We start from the raw sequence: 11,433 nt of genomic DNA on the forward strand, positions 1-11,433 counted from the left end.
TTATTATCATGTTTGAAGATCCTTTAGAAATGTTATGATGCACATGGACATCTTTGTGCATCTTAGACATCAAAGCAAGCAGGTGATATGGTACAAAGCTACAGATGTAGCAGGAAATTACAGAAAATTGATCTATTATTTGATAAATACCTCTTTTTTGTTTAATTTGGCAGACACATATCTGTCTATGTGACTATTGCTAATAATGATGTAGTTCTAAGAACAAAATTCCTCCCACTCTGTTTCCCAAATGCTTTATTGGAAATCGAGTTCAATATGAGTAGAATCAATATTTAGGCTATTGATATGAGAAGAGGACTAGCCATATATTTTTGGTTTCTGCCAACACTGCTGATGTAATAAGAGAATATTTATGACAACTAAAAAAAATGGGAGGAGGGAGGAGTATTAGGTATGTTTGCCACCTTGAGCTATTTATAAAACTAATAAAGGAGGGATTAAAAACATCTTTTAAAAAATCCAACTATGCCCACACTTGTAGCATGTTTGCACAACATTCATTTGGGAGAAGCAACAGGTAAATGGAAGAAGGGAATTATTTTTGTACAAAGGTAAGGAGTCTTGAGCTGAAGCAATATTTTTTTCCACATAGATATGGATAGTGCTACTGGACTCTAACCACATCTATAGCATATTAATACGCACTTGTTGAAGAAAATTTGATGATGGTATGGGCAGCTATGAGGTAGAATTATTAAACATAATTTGAAAAGCTTCAGAAGCAACAAAACATAAATATAGAAATGTTAAAACAAATGGTCTTTGGGTCATTATGGAATATGCACCAAATAATCTAGAACTGCCAGAAAAAAAAAATCCAAGGAAAACTTGAAACTACAGAAATGATAAGGAATCTGATTACTACTGCAGAAAGATTAGGATTTTATTCAGCATTGTTTTCAGTCAAGTACTCACTTACAAACTTCGAAACTTTTTGCATTCATGCAGTGAAACAAATTGTTCAATGGAGCGATAAACAATTCATAGATTTTTAACTACAGGAAGTCCCCAAATTGCAACCCTAATGGCACCAGGCCGTTACGGTTGCAAGTTGTGAAAGTCGTACAGTGAGTCACCCCCATGACTGACTTGATTGTATGAATTTTTTTTACAGCAATTGTTAAGCAAACTCCACGGTGGTTAAGGAGGACAACTGTTCACAAGACGTTGACTTTGCCAAAAAAAAAAAAAAAAAGGAAGTAAATGCTAGGTTCTGGCAAAGAAAAAATCATAAAACATGGTCACATGACTGTGGGATTCTGCAAATGGCTATAAACGCAGGCTGGTTGCCAAGCATCCAAAATGCCATCACATGACTGCGAGGAGGGGAGGTGGCCACCAGAACTTCAGAATCAAGTACCCCTGGGGAGAACCATTGTAACTTTGAACAATTGCTAAGCAATCAGTCACAAGTCAAGGACTACCTGCAAAGATGTCAAGCTTCTAACCATGGTGGAAGAAGATTCATTTTGGTGGATTCAGGAATCTTAAAGAAGGCTATTCTTAGAAGCCACTGTAGGCAGATATTAAGTACTTGCGAAGAGACTATTTCTTTTAAGCTTGCATTTTTGATCATTTGTGCCTTGTTATATACTCTATAATTGTTCACAACTCTATGAATTATGCACTGTTCAAGTATGAAATCAGACAGAGAAAAGACCAGCACAATAGAGATGCACAAATTTTTCACAGTAAGCATTAACTGGATATAGCTTGTGGAAATTCCATGCAACCAATCAGCTACAAAATATGGCTTTCAAGTGGTAAGTACTATAGAAGAAACTGCCTGTAATTTAAAACTTTTTATTGGCTCCATCTTACTACCAGAGAAGGATAGATTCATTGGAACATAAGACAAGGCCTCTGCTGATCCTTGGACTTCCTCCCTAGAGAAACTACTTTAGTCCTTCCTTGTTTAGTTTGAGGTGAGCCACTAATGTTCTGTTTCATGCTTGAATAACATTTCATACTGTTTTTATTACATTTTTGGCATGTTATTTGATGCAAGATTCTTCAATGTACCCCTAGGAGGCCTGTTTGGGCTAAGAAGGAACTAACATTCTTATCCAATAATTAAAAAACTACATTACTTGGGTTTTGATCGCTAATAATCAAACAATTCTATAGCCTGCCATACCCGAAGAAACAGAGGGCATGTAGAAATGGGACAAAATGTTTTGTATGTTAATTTCATTTGCTCCATGTTCTTCATCTGTGGAGCTTTTCAGGGGCTTGGTAATCATTTCTCTCTTGGTTTCCTTTCAGCTGCTAGTCAAAACAAATATTTTGTTTGCTGATTGTTAAATATATTTCTGGCGAGCCTTCGAGAAGCTTACTAGCATAGTGATGAGTCCAGTACTTTAGGCTGGAGCTTTTAAATATATTTTAACACCTTTAGGCCATTTTGCATGGCACTGAACATACCCAGCAAACAAACAAGATTTAAAGAATTTACCATTCTAACCCCAGTCCTCATAAAAAAAAACATACAGAAATACTCTGAAACTTCAAAACTCATCTTTAAGAATGCCAAGAGGAACAAGTAAAACATTGTATGATTCAGTGGGCAAGAAATTTGGGGTATAATACTCGAACAATGGGAAAATAGGTGGAATAAAGGATTAAAATTTACATTAAATTATAAACTAAAAGAAAATTTTTACAAAATGATGTACCGTTGGTACTTAACATCAGACAAGTTATCAAAAAGGTATAAAGGTATTTCAAATGAACGTTGGAAATGTAAAGGCAAAGAGGGGACGTTTTACCATTTATGGTGGATGTATAATAAAGCAAGAAAATATTGGAATAGGATTCATATGTTAACACAGAAAATTCTTAAACTAAATATAGAAAGAAAACCAGAGCCTTTTCTCTTGGAGCTAATGGACCTGGAAAAAAATATGGCACTTTGATGTTATATATGTTGACAGCAGCAAGATTACTCTACACTCAGAAATGGAAGACTACTTCAATTTCTACAACGGAGGAATGGTTACAAAAACTGATGGAGCTAGCAGAGATGGCTAAATTGACTGTACTGACACTTTTATTGCCATGTGGAAACCGCTTCTAGATGTTGTGCTTGAAGTGGAAAAAAATGAATTTTTCATTGTGGGCTTTACCAATTAGATAGATTTGATGTTATTGAAATGGCTAGTTTATATTATTTTGTAAAAGCAAAAAGTTGAGGTTTGAAGTTGATACTCTATTGCAGGACTTTTCAACCAGTGGTACGGGTACCACTTGTGGTACATTGGCACCTGGCAGGTGGTACGCGACCATCCTAGAAAAGTGGTAGTGGGGGAGGGGAATGAGCTGAACCGGTGGCAGCACCGCAGAAGCCTGAGTGAGAGATAGCTGGAGCTGCAGGGCTGTCAGGGCTCAGCGGAAGTGCTAGGATCAGCGCTTCTTCGGGACTGTCAGGGCTCAGTGGAAGCACCAGGATCAGCGCCAGGCTTCAGCTGGAGCTCGGCACTGATCCTGGTGCTTCTGCTGAGCCCTGAAGAAGCACCAATCAGCTGGAAAGCAGCACTGATCCTGGTGCTTCTGGTGAGCCCAGAAGAAGCGCTGATCAGCTGGAATGCTGCAGCATCTCCAGGGTCTTGTGATTTACATTCAGATGTAAATTGGCAACTGATTCATATTTATGACAGTCACAGTGTCCCAGGATCATGTCAAGTGACCAAAACCTGCTGCAACCACCCAGCAGACGGGGGGAATAAAAACCAAACACCCCCCACCCCACCCCCACTGCCAATCCTCAACAGAAATGCTCACAATGAAAACCTCGTTCAGGAGGAAGAGCGCCGACGGGCAGGCAGGCAGGTGTCTTGCTCGGCTGTGGCTTGGGGGGCACTTTTTTCAGTGCCATTGTAACTTCGAACTGTTGTAAGTCGAGGACTACCTGTACTTTATTTTTTTCCTTTTGGGGGGGGTCATCAAGTTTTTGACACCTTGCTAGGCGATTGGTGGTACTCGGATATTGCCACATCCTAAAAGTAGTACAATGGGTGAAAAAGGTTGAAAAGCCCTGTTCTATTGCACCAAAGGAAGTTGGAAGTCAATGCCTTTTGTCCCTCTTTTTTTCCTCCCTTTCCTCACTTTTCTACTCCTTTTTTCCTTCCCTATTTTTTCCGCTATTTACTTTGTATTTCGATTGTATCGTATAATATAAACTAATAAAACTTTATACAAAAATGGATGAATTAGAAAAACCTGCATAAAAAAATGCAGGCTAATATCAAAATTGGATATAATAAGAGTCTCAACAGGTGTCAGATTACATTATAACACTAAATTGTACCTGCTCAAACTGGGACGGATAGCATTAATATTTGACATCCTACTATCTTTCAACTGAATAATTCTCACTAATTTCAATTGTGTGAAGAAGAATAAACTTTACATTGCATCCATTGGTGCCTAGGGGTTAGGAGAGTGCATTTATGCTTGCCTAAAATGCATAATATTCTAGAGATTATCTTGAATTTAGGATAGATTTTGGGGAACTAATAAAGCTGCAGTGAGTAGGAAGCTGATAACCTGCTGAAATGCAAATGATTTGTATTAGCACAAAATGCATAAAAGACAATATAAGAAGGTACAAGCTCCAAGATATACAAGCCCTTGAGTATATCCAAACTCCTAAGGGTCATTTTATATTCCTCAGCCCAGACCTTCATTCATAAAAGTTCTAATCAATTTGATAAATGAGACATTACACCAACAACCAGCACCATAAACAGTAAAGCTATGGTGCAGCAGTCACCACTCTATATTTTTATAACTTGTTTTATCGAAAACATTATATTCTTGTACAACATTCAATAACGTCGGACATTTCCAGAAAGACTGCAGATCACAGAAGCACATCCTCAGACATGATTCTGCAAACATAAATTCAGTTTCCAAGCTCTTGATGAATCCAATTAATGGTGTTCCACCAGCATGATAATCAATTCCAAAGCTGTTCTAAAAAATGAATTAGAAATGGATCACTGGATGTTTTGTAACATATTGGCAGGGTTTCTTATGCTCAAATGCTAATCATCAAAAGTCTCTCAGTTCTCTGCCCCCTCCTCCAATCGGCAGTAATTGTTAATATCCTTGATCTGCAGTAACTCATTTGTAACTTGGCACAGTGTATATTAAATGGAATGCAATCAATGAATGAGTTCAACCCCTTAGCCAGAGCTCCCCCCCCCAATTCTCTACCTAATTCTGACTCTTTACCAGATTGAAGCAGATCCCGCAAACCAAAACTCTGCTGAAATCTGACATACACTCAGCACGCATTGCTCTTAACCATTATGCTACCCACAATCCTTCCAAGTTAATCAAGTAGATGTAATGCTGCATCTGAATTGCTTCATTTGACTTCAAAATAGGAATCACCTTCACTGAACAGAGCCTTTTTTTATATGCTGTCAGATGGTACCGAACAGGTGGTATGATGCCAGTTCTCTGTTAGTTCCCTTAAATCTGTCACATGAGAGATGGTAGAGCAGAAAGAGGTTTTTTTTAAAAAAAAAAAAAAATAGGGCTTGAAAATATATCCTCAAAATATTTTATTTTAATAGCTCATCTACAGCTCCTGGGTCACAAAGAGGTTGAGCCAGCTGCTCAAAAAAAGATATGGCATCCCACTGCTTTTATTTCATCGCTCCAGCAGCTGAAGTCAGCTTCATGTGTTCTGGATTGAAGTGGTATTTTCCCTCTGATCCTAATGCAGATATTCTCAACCAGACAATGCAAAGCAGATGGAGAAGGCGCCTTGGGGTTATGTGCTCAAGGTTGAGGCTGCCTTTGGCCTGGTGGAACCACTGTGGGTCAGTTTCCACCTGTACAGTCATTAAACATTGAGACTCCATGGCCATTTACCTGTGAGGCATTTTATTTATTAATTTATATGCCACCCATCTCATAATCAAGTGAATCTGGGTTCAAATAATTGGTCCAAATTTTCTTCCTTCTGACTTTTCCAGAAGACTAACATGCAGATGGCTATTCTTGTGAAACTAATTCGCCGATGCCATCATTTGCAGGTTATTTGGACTGCTGCTGGTTGAAAGTCTGATTTCTATAAATAGGCTTCAAAAGAAAACACAGAGATAACATTGTAAAGCTAAATAAATAAACAAACAAGCATTACCTAAGGCAATCCAAAAGATACTGACAGGCTCCATCCAAAGATGAGACAGTGGGATCCAACTGAGTTCAGTCCTTTATTTGCTTACACCTAATGGACAGAATCTTTAAAATACTATAACTCTAACTTTTTAAACCTACTAGATACATCATGAGAGATTCTAGGGTGGGGTTACCCCGAAACTCTTCCCCCACACACACACTCCAGTTTGGAACTGCGCAATCTCTTGATCCAGATCTCATTCTGGGAAAGCTTTGACCAAATCCTTCTCCTCTGCTGCTGCAGGTGCACATTCCATCAGATATTAAGCTATGATTGTGAATAAGCATCAATTCTTGTATTTTCAAGGATTAATCCTTATAAACAAAGATTCATCCTACTATGATTCCTTCTTTTCAGGGAAAAAAAAACACTGTCAGATGCCAAGATGCCTTCCGCAAGCTGATATGAAGTCTCACATTATTCTTTGATAAACCTATATAAGGAATTGTTCATTTATTGAAAACATACACCTTTGATGTTTGATAAAACTGCTGATAAATATTTAAAAATGGCAAAATGGAATTCAGGATAGAATTTGCAGCTTTAGCTAGATTAATTAGATGTGTAATTTTTATGGCAATTAGCATGTTTAAATCGTTAAGGTAGGCCTTTATGAATAAATGCACATGTAAATGAAGTCTAGTAATTCAGGTTCATGCAGGCTTATTCATAGCATCAAAGGAGCTCTCATATAAACGTGCAAAAAATCTACCTACACAATATACGACTCTGCTCTGACTGTTGTGTTTTGATTTTTCCTTATATTACTGCTCTCAACCTGTGGTCCAAGAGCTGTTAGTAGTCCAAATTAATATTGCAGAAGATTTCTAATGACAATGCTCAATATAATAAATAACACTAATCTAAACTGGAAGATTTGGGCATCCTCCTTCCATGCCACACAAGATTTCAGTATCTGCATCCAACATTTCACCAACACTTACAAGCAGAAAGACAAAAACCTCATGAAATTTAGGGCATTTAAACTTTTAATAAACGTTTTTAAAATCGAGGGGTTTTTGTTTTAGATATCAACTCGGAGTGGGTGTTATTTGCACTGCCAGCTCCTACCTTGTAGTGGATCGCAAAGAGGTCTGATGGTGTTGTGCTCTACATAAAAATTGGGGACTCTTGTACCTGAAATGATCTTTACTGCATGAAACACTGCTTATGGTAAAACATTTTGGATGGATTTGTTTCTCACCAAGTACAACTATGTGTTAGCTTTCAAAAAGATTAAATCTCCTTCCATTAAACTCTAGAAAGAAGGGGTTGAAATTACTGGGGGGGGAATTACCCCCATTCAAATGTTTGAAACAAAACAAACTAATGTTGGATATACACCTAGCTCACTAGAAATATTCACCCCGACAGATGAGCTGCTGACTTAAAATAAGTTTAACAAGGTTCCGCAGCCTTAACGGAGTGCAAAGCTTGCATCAATGACCCCAAACTGGCTCAAATCCAAGTACTTCGTCTGTGCTCTCGTGCACGCGAACAGTAAACCTGATTGCTCGTCTCTAGCGATTTCCAATGGAGTTATCAATAAAGCCTGGCATATATAGGAGTTACAACCGCGGATTACGGATCCACCTTTCTAAACTTTAAACTTCTGCTCTTTTTTAAGTTTTCAGACTCGCGCTAATTCCTTATCCAGGCTGAATAATGTTCTGCAGTCACCGGGAGGGGAAAAAAAAAAGTTTTGCTTCCTTTAACTTTTAAAAAGGGAAAGAGGAGAATTCCTCCAGTGATGCATCTGCCGCCGACCGGCAAGCGTCAAACTTCCCTCGAGAAAGCGAGCCTCCTCCGTCCCGACTTTTAAACCTCTCCCGGTGGCGGAGCCCTTGGGCCATCCCTTTGCCAATAACACTATTACAGCATGAAGCCAATGCCCGGCAGAGGAGGGGAAACGCCGCGCTCTTGAGCATAGCCTTGGACGTGCCAGCCATGCCCCAGAAGGGGAAAAAAAAAAATCATCTGTTGCTGCAGATCCCGCTGGGACCGCAGCGCTCAACAAAGCCTAGTCCGGGGTTCAACGCCGACTGCTCCCATCCTTTCCCCTCCTTTGCTCTTACGCTCGTTAAAAAAAGACGAAAAGGGGGGCAGCAACGCGACGAGAAAGAACGTGCGATCGCCGGACAGCAGCCTTCTACTCACCGGCTAAACGCTCAGACTCCTCGCCTCCGGACGGACTGACGGCCCGCCAGCTTGCCTGCCTGCCTGCCTTGCCTGCCACCCCTTCCCACGAGCGCACAATGCAGCGAGGCTGGCGGCGTGCACTGCAGTCCTGCCCGGGAACGCTCAGCCTCCCCGACACTCCGGCCAGCCAATCGGGGAGGCCGACTCCACGCTAAATTCTTGGGCTGCTTTGCCATTGGCCAGCCAATTAGCGAGGCTCGGCGGAGGCGCTGAGAGGAGCAACTGCGGGGATCGGCGCTTCCTCGAGTGGGGACCGAGGAGTGGGAAGGCGAGTGTTGGTCAGCTCGGTGCCGGACAGTCGAAGCCGCGGGGGAAGCATAATCCCCTCTGAGTCCTGGTGCCGCAGCTCCGAATCTCTCAAATGGTTCCTTGGTCATCTATTTTGGGGGGGGGGAGAGAAAGAGGTCCAATTCAGACGTTTCCATTCGACGTCCAGCCTACAGAGTGCGAATCGCCGCCACCGTTACTACCACCCCTTTTTAGTATCTGAATTGCGACGGGTGGGGGGGGGGGGTTTGGGGTGGAGGCTTGTCCAACACTACACGACCCAAACGATCTCTCGCCGCCACCATGTCGACGAGATGGGGCTTCTTAGAGCATTGTGTGGGGCTGAGGGGCGCGGGAGGACCCCCTCCCGCCTCCCCAATCCATTAGGCTTGGAACAGCGCAAGAGAAAAATATGGGATGCTGAACCGAGTGACACTGGAGCAACCTAAAGTTAGCTCTATTTGCCGTGGTATCCTTGGCGCATCGTTTCTTACTCCCCTTTGCATTCTCCAGAAAAGGAGCCGTGGGATAAATACTATAGATGTTCATGCAGCTAAGCCCTGACGAACACTATAGGAAGGAACGCTGCAGTTCTTTAAACTGCGCTTAGCACATCTGCAAAAGCATCTGCCTTGGGGCAAACCTATTGTAGTGACCCCACTGGCTCCTCGAAAGCCAGCAGCGGCCATCATTGGTTAGAAGGACCCCTGCCTTCTGGAATTGCAAGCAGGTGAGCAAACAGAGCAGCTGGTTGCTGTCCCTAATAGCCAGTTCCCTTCTGGACACAGCTGCTTGCTTGGTGGTCAGCTGCATTTCTTGCCACAGTAGCTGACAAGGAATTCATTTTGCTTCCTGCTTCTATTAGTCATCTGCCAAGCAGTAGGACTAGGGTAGAAAGAACTTTCCTGCTCCCTTTTGTATCTTTTTTTATTCTAGAATCTAGATAGTGTAGAGAAGAGGGATTCAAAAAAGCAGAGGGCTGTACTAGAACACCTCCAAGGTCCCTTCCGGATTCTATTCTATTCTATTCTATTCTATTCTATTCTATTCTATTCTATTCTATTCTATTCTATTCTATTCTATTCTTATATTCCATTCCGTTCCGTTCCTATTCTCTATTCTAAAGCAGGCAAACACACATGTACAATCCACTTTTATTCTATGAATTTTACATCTACACAGATCAGACCTGGATTTGTGGAGAGGATGATAGAAAGGTGGAAGGCTGGGCTATCAAGAATATGGAACTTTCTGCTTCAAAAGAGGCCACCTGTCCCTTTGCCCAGCGTAAGCATCATGGCTTAGAGCAGGGGGCCCCAACCCCCAGTCTGTGGACCAGTACTGGGACGTGGCATGCCAGAAATCGGTCCACACAAACAAAGCAAAGCCCCATCCACTAGATGCAGGCAGCACACAAAACCACGCACCCTCAGGTCCGTGGAAAAACCTCTCCACAGCACCGGTCCCTGTTCCCCCAAAGGTTGGGAACCATTGGCTTAGAGTCATTTGCTTATAGGACCATCTCTCTCCTGTTGTTTCTACCTGTCCTACTTGGTCAGGCAGAAGAGGCATACATGCTCCAATTTAGTCCACCAATTAGGGGAACCTTTGCTGTCGTGGCAACCACCACCACCCCTCCCCCAGAATATCATGCCTCCAGAGATCAGATGTCCCAACTGATCTTTCACAAGGGCTGGAAGACTTGGATCTATACTAGAGTCTGGGGCCCTGGATGTGCAGGGGAACCCAGAATCATATGTTTGAGATGGGTGGTTATGTAAATCAAACAAACAAAGTCTCATCTGAGTCCAGTTCATTACAGTCATAGTTTAGTATTGATTTCTTTCAGGATGTGTTTCCAACTTTCCAGTCTGACTAGAACTGTGGGATTTCTTGGTGGCGTCTCGTCAAAGAACTAACTGAATCCAATCTTACAAAGCCAGCCAAGTTCATCATCACCTGGTTAGATATGTCTTGGGCATGTTTTTTCTTTATTAACAAAGAAAGGTAGGAAGGTCTGATTTTTCCTGGGACTGAGGAGATTGATTTAATCTTTTCTTTCTCTTCCACTATGATCTTGACAAGTCTCTTTACCACTGCCACTCACATGCCTGCCTGTAGCTTTGGAGAGTGACATTCACGGCTACCATATCTGTTAGAAGTCTAGAAGCTGACTTCTAACAAATCTGACCACTTTTTCATCTGACCCAGAAATGAGGATGTCAAATGAGGCATGGGAGGGCAGGTGAACAACCAACCTATTGCAGAAATGGTGTCGTCAGGAGCCACTTGGTGTTATTTAGTTGGAATAGTGTGTGTGTTTTTAAATTTTTAAATATGTGTGTGTGTCTAGTGTATATATAATGTATTTTAATTCCTGTTAGCTGATCACAATTACACTGGTGAGAGAGGGACAGCCATCTAAAGTTAACTAATATTCCCTAGCCACACCTGGAGAAACCGGGAGATTGTGAGTTCTAATCCTGCATTAGGCACAATTGGTGACCACTTTATCTCAGCCCTAGGAAAGAGGCAAGGGCAATCCACATCCAAGTTCTTGCCAAGAAACCCAGAGGAACTTGTCCAGGTAGTTGCCAGCAGTAAACATTGACTCAAAGGTGCACATACAGACCCACACACGCCCCTGAAGATGCCAGGCATCAAACCTGTGACCTGCTGATGCAAGTGTGTACTATAAACTCTATTCTCTCTCTCTAACCAGATTGTAGAGCTGGTTAAGTTAGCCTGCTTGA

At 41.7% G+C, this 11,433-nt stretch overlaps 1 protein-coding gene across 2 annotated transcripts in view; it reads right to left on the bottom strand.

Moving 5' to 3' along the window:
* The window catches only part of LYPD6 (LY6/PLAUR domain containing 6), a 54,044-nt gene extending 45,520 nt beyond the window's left edge, over positions 1-8,524 (bottom strand). For both annotated transcript variants that reach the window (XM_039327841.1, XM_039327839.1), the window contains exon 1: positions 8,372-8,524. The gene's annotated coding sequence lies outside the window, so the exon portion shown is untranslated. The remainder of the gene's footprint in view (positions 1-8,371) is intronic.
* Positions 8,525-11,433: the final 2,909 nt, after the last annotated feature.

This window comes from Crotalus tigris, unplaced genomic scaffold, assembly GCF_016545835.1.
Source record: "Crotalus tigris isolate CLP2741 ecotype Arizona unplaced genomic scaffold, ASM1654583v1 scf7180000024369.3102671, whole genome shotgun sequence".
NCBI classification, from domain to species: Eukaryota; Metazoa; Chordata; class Lepidosauria; order Squamata; family Viperidae; genus Crotalus; species Crotalus tigris.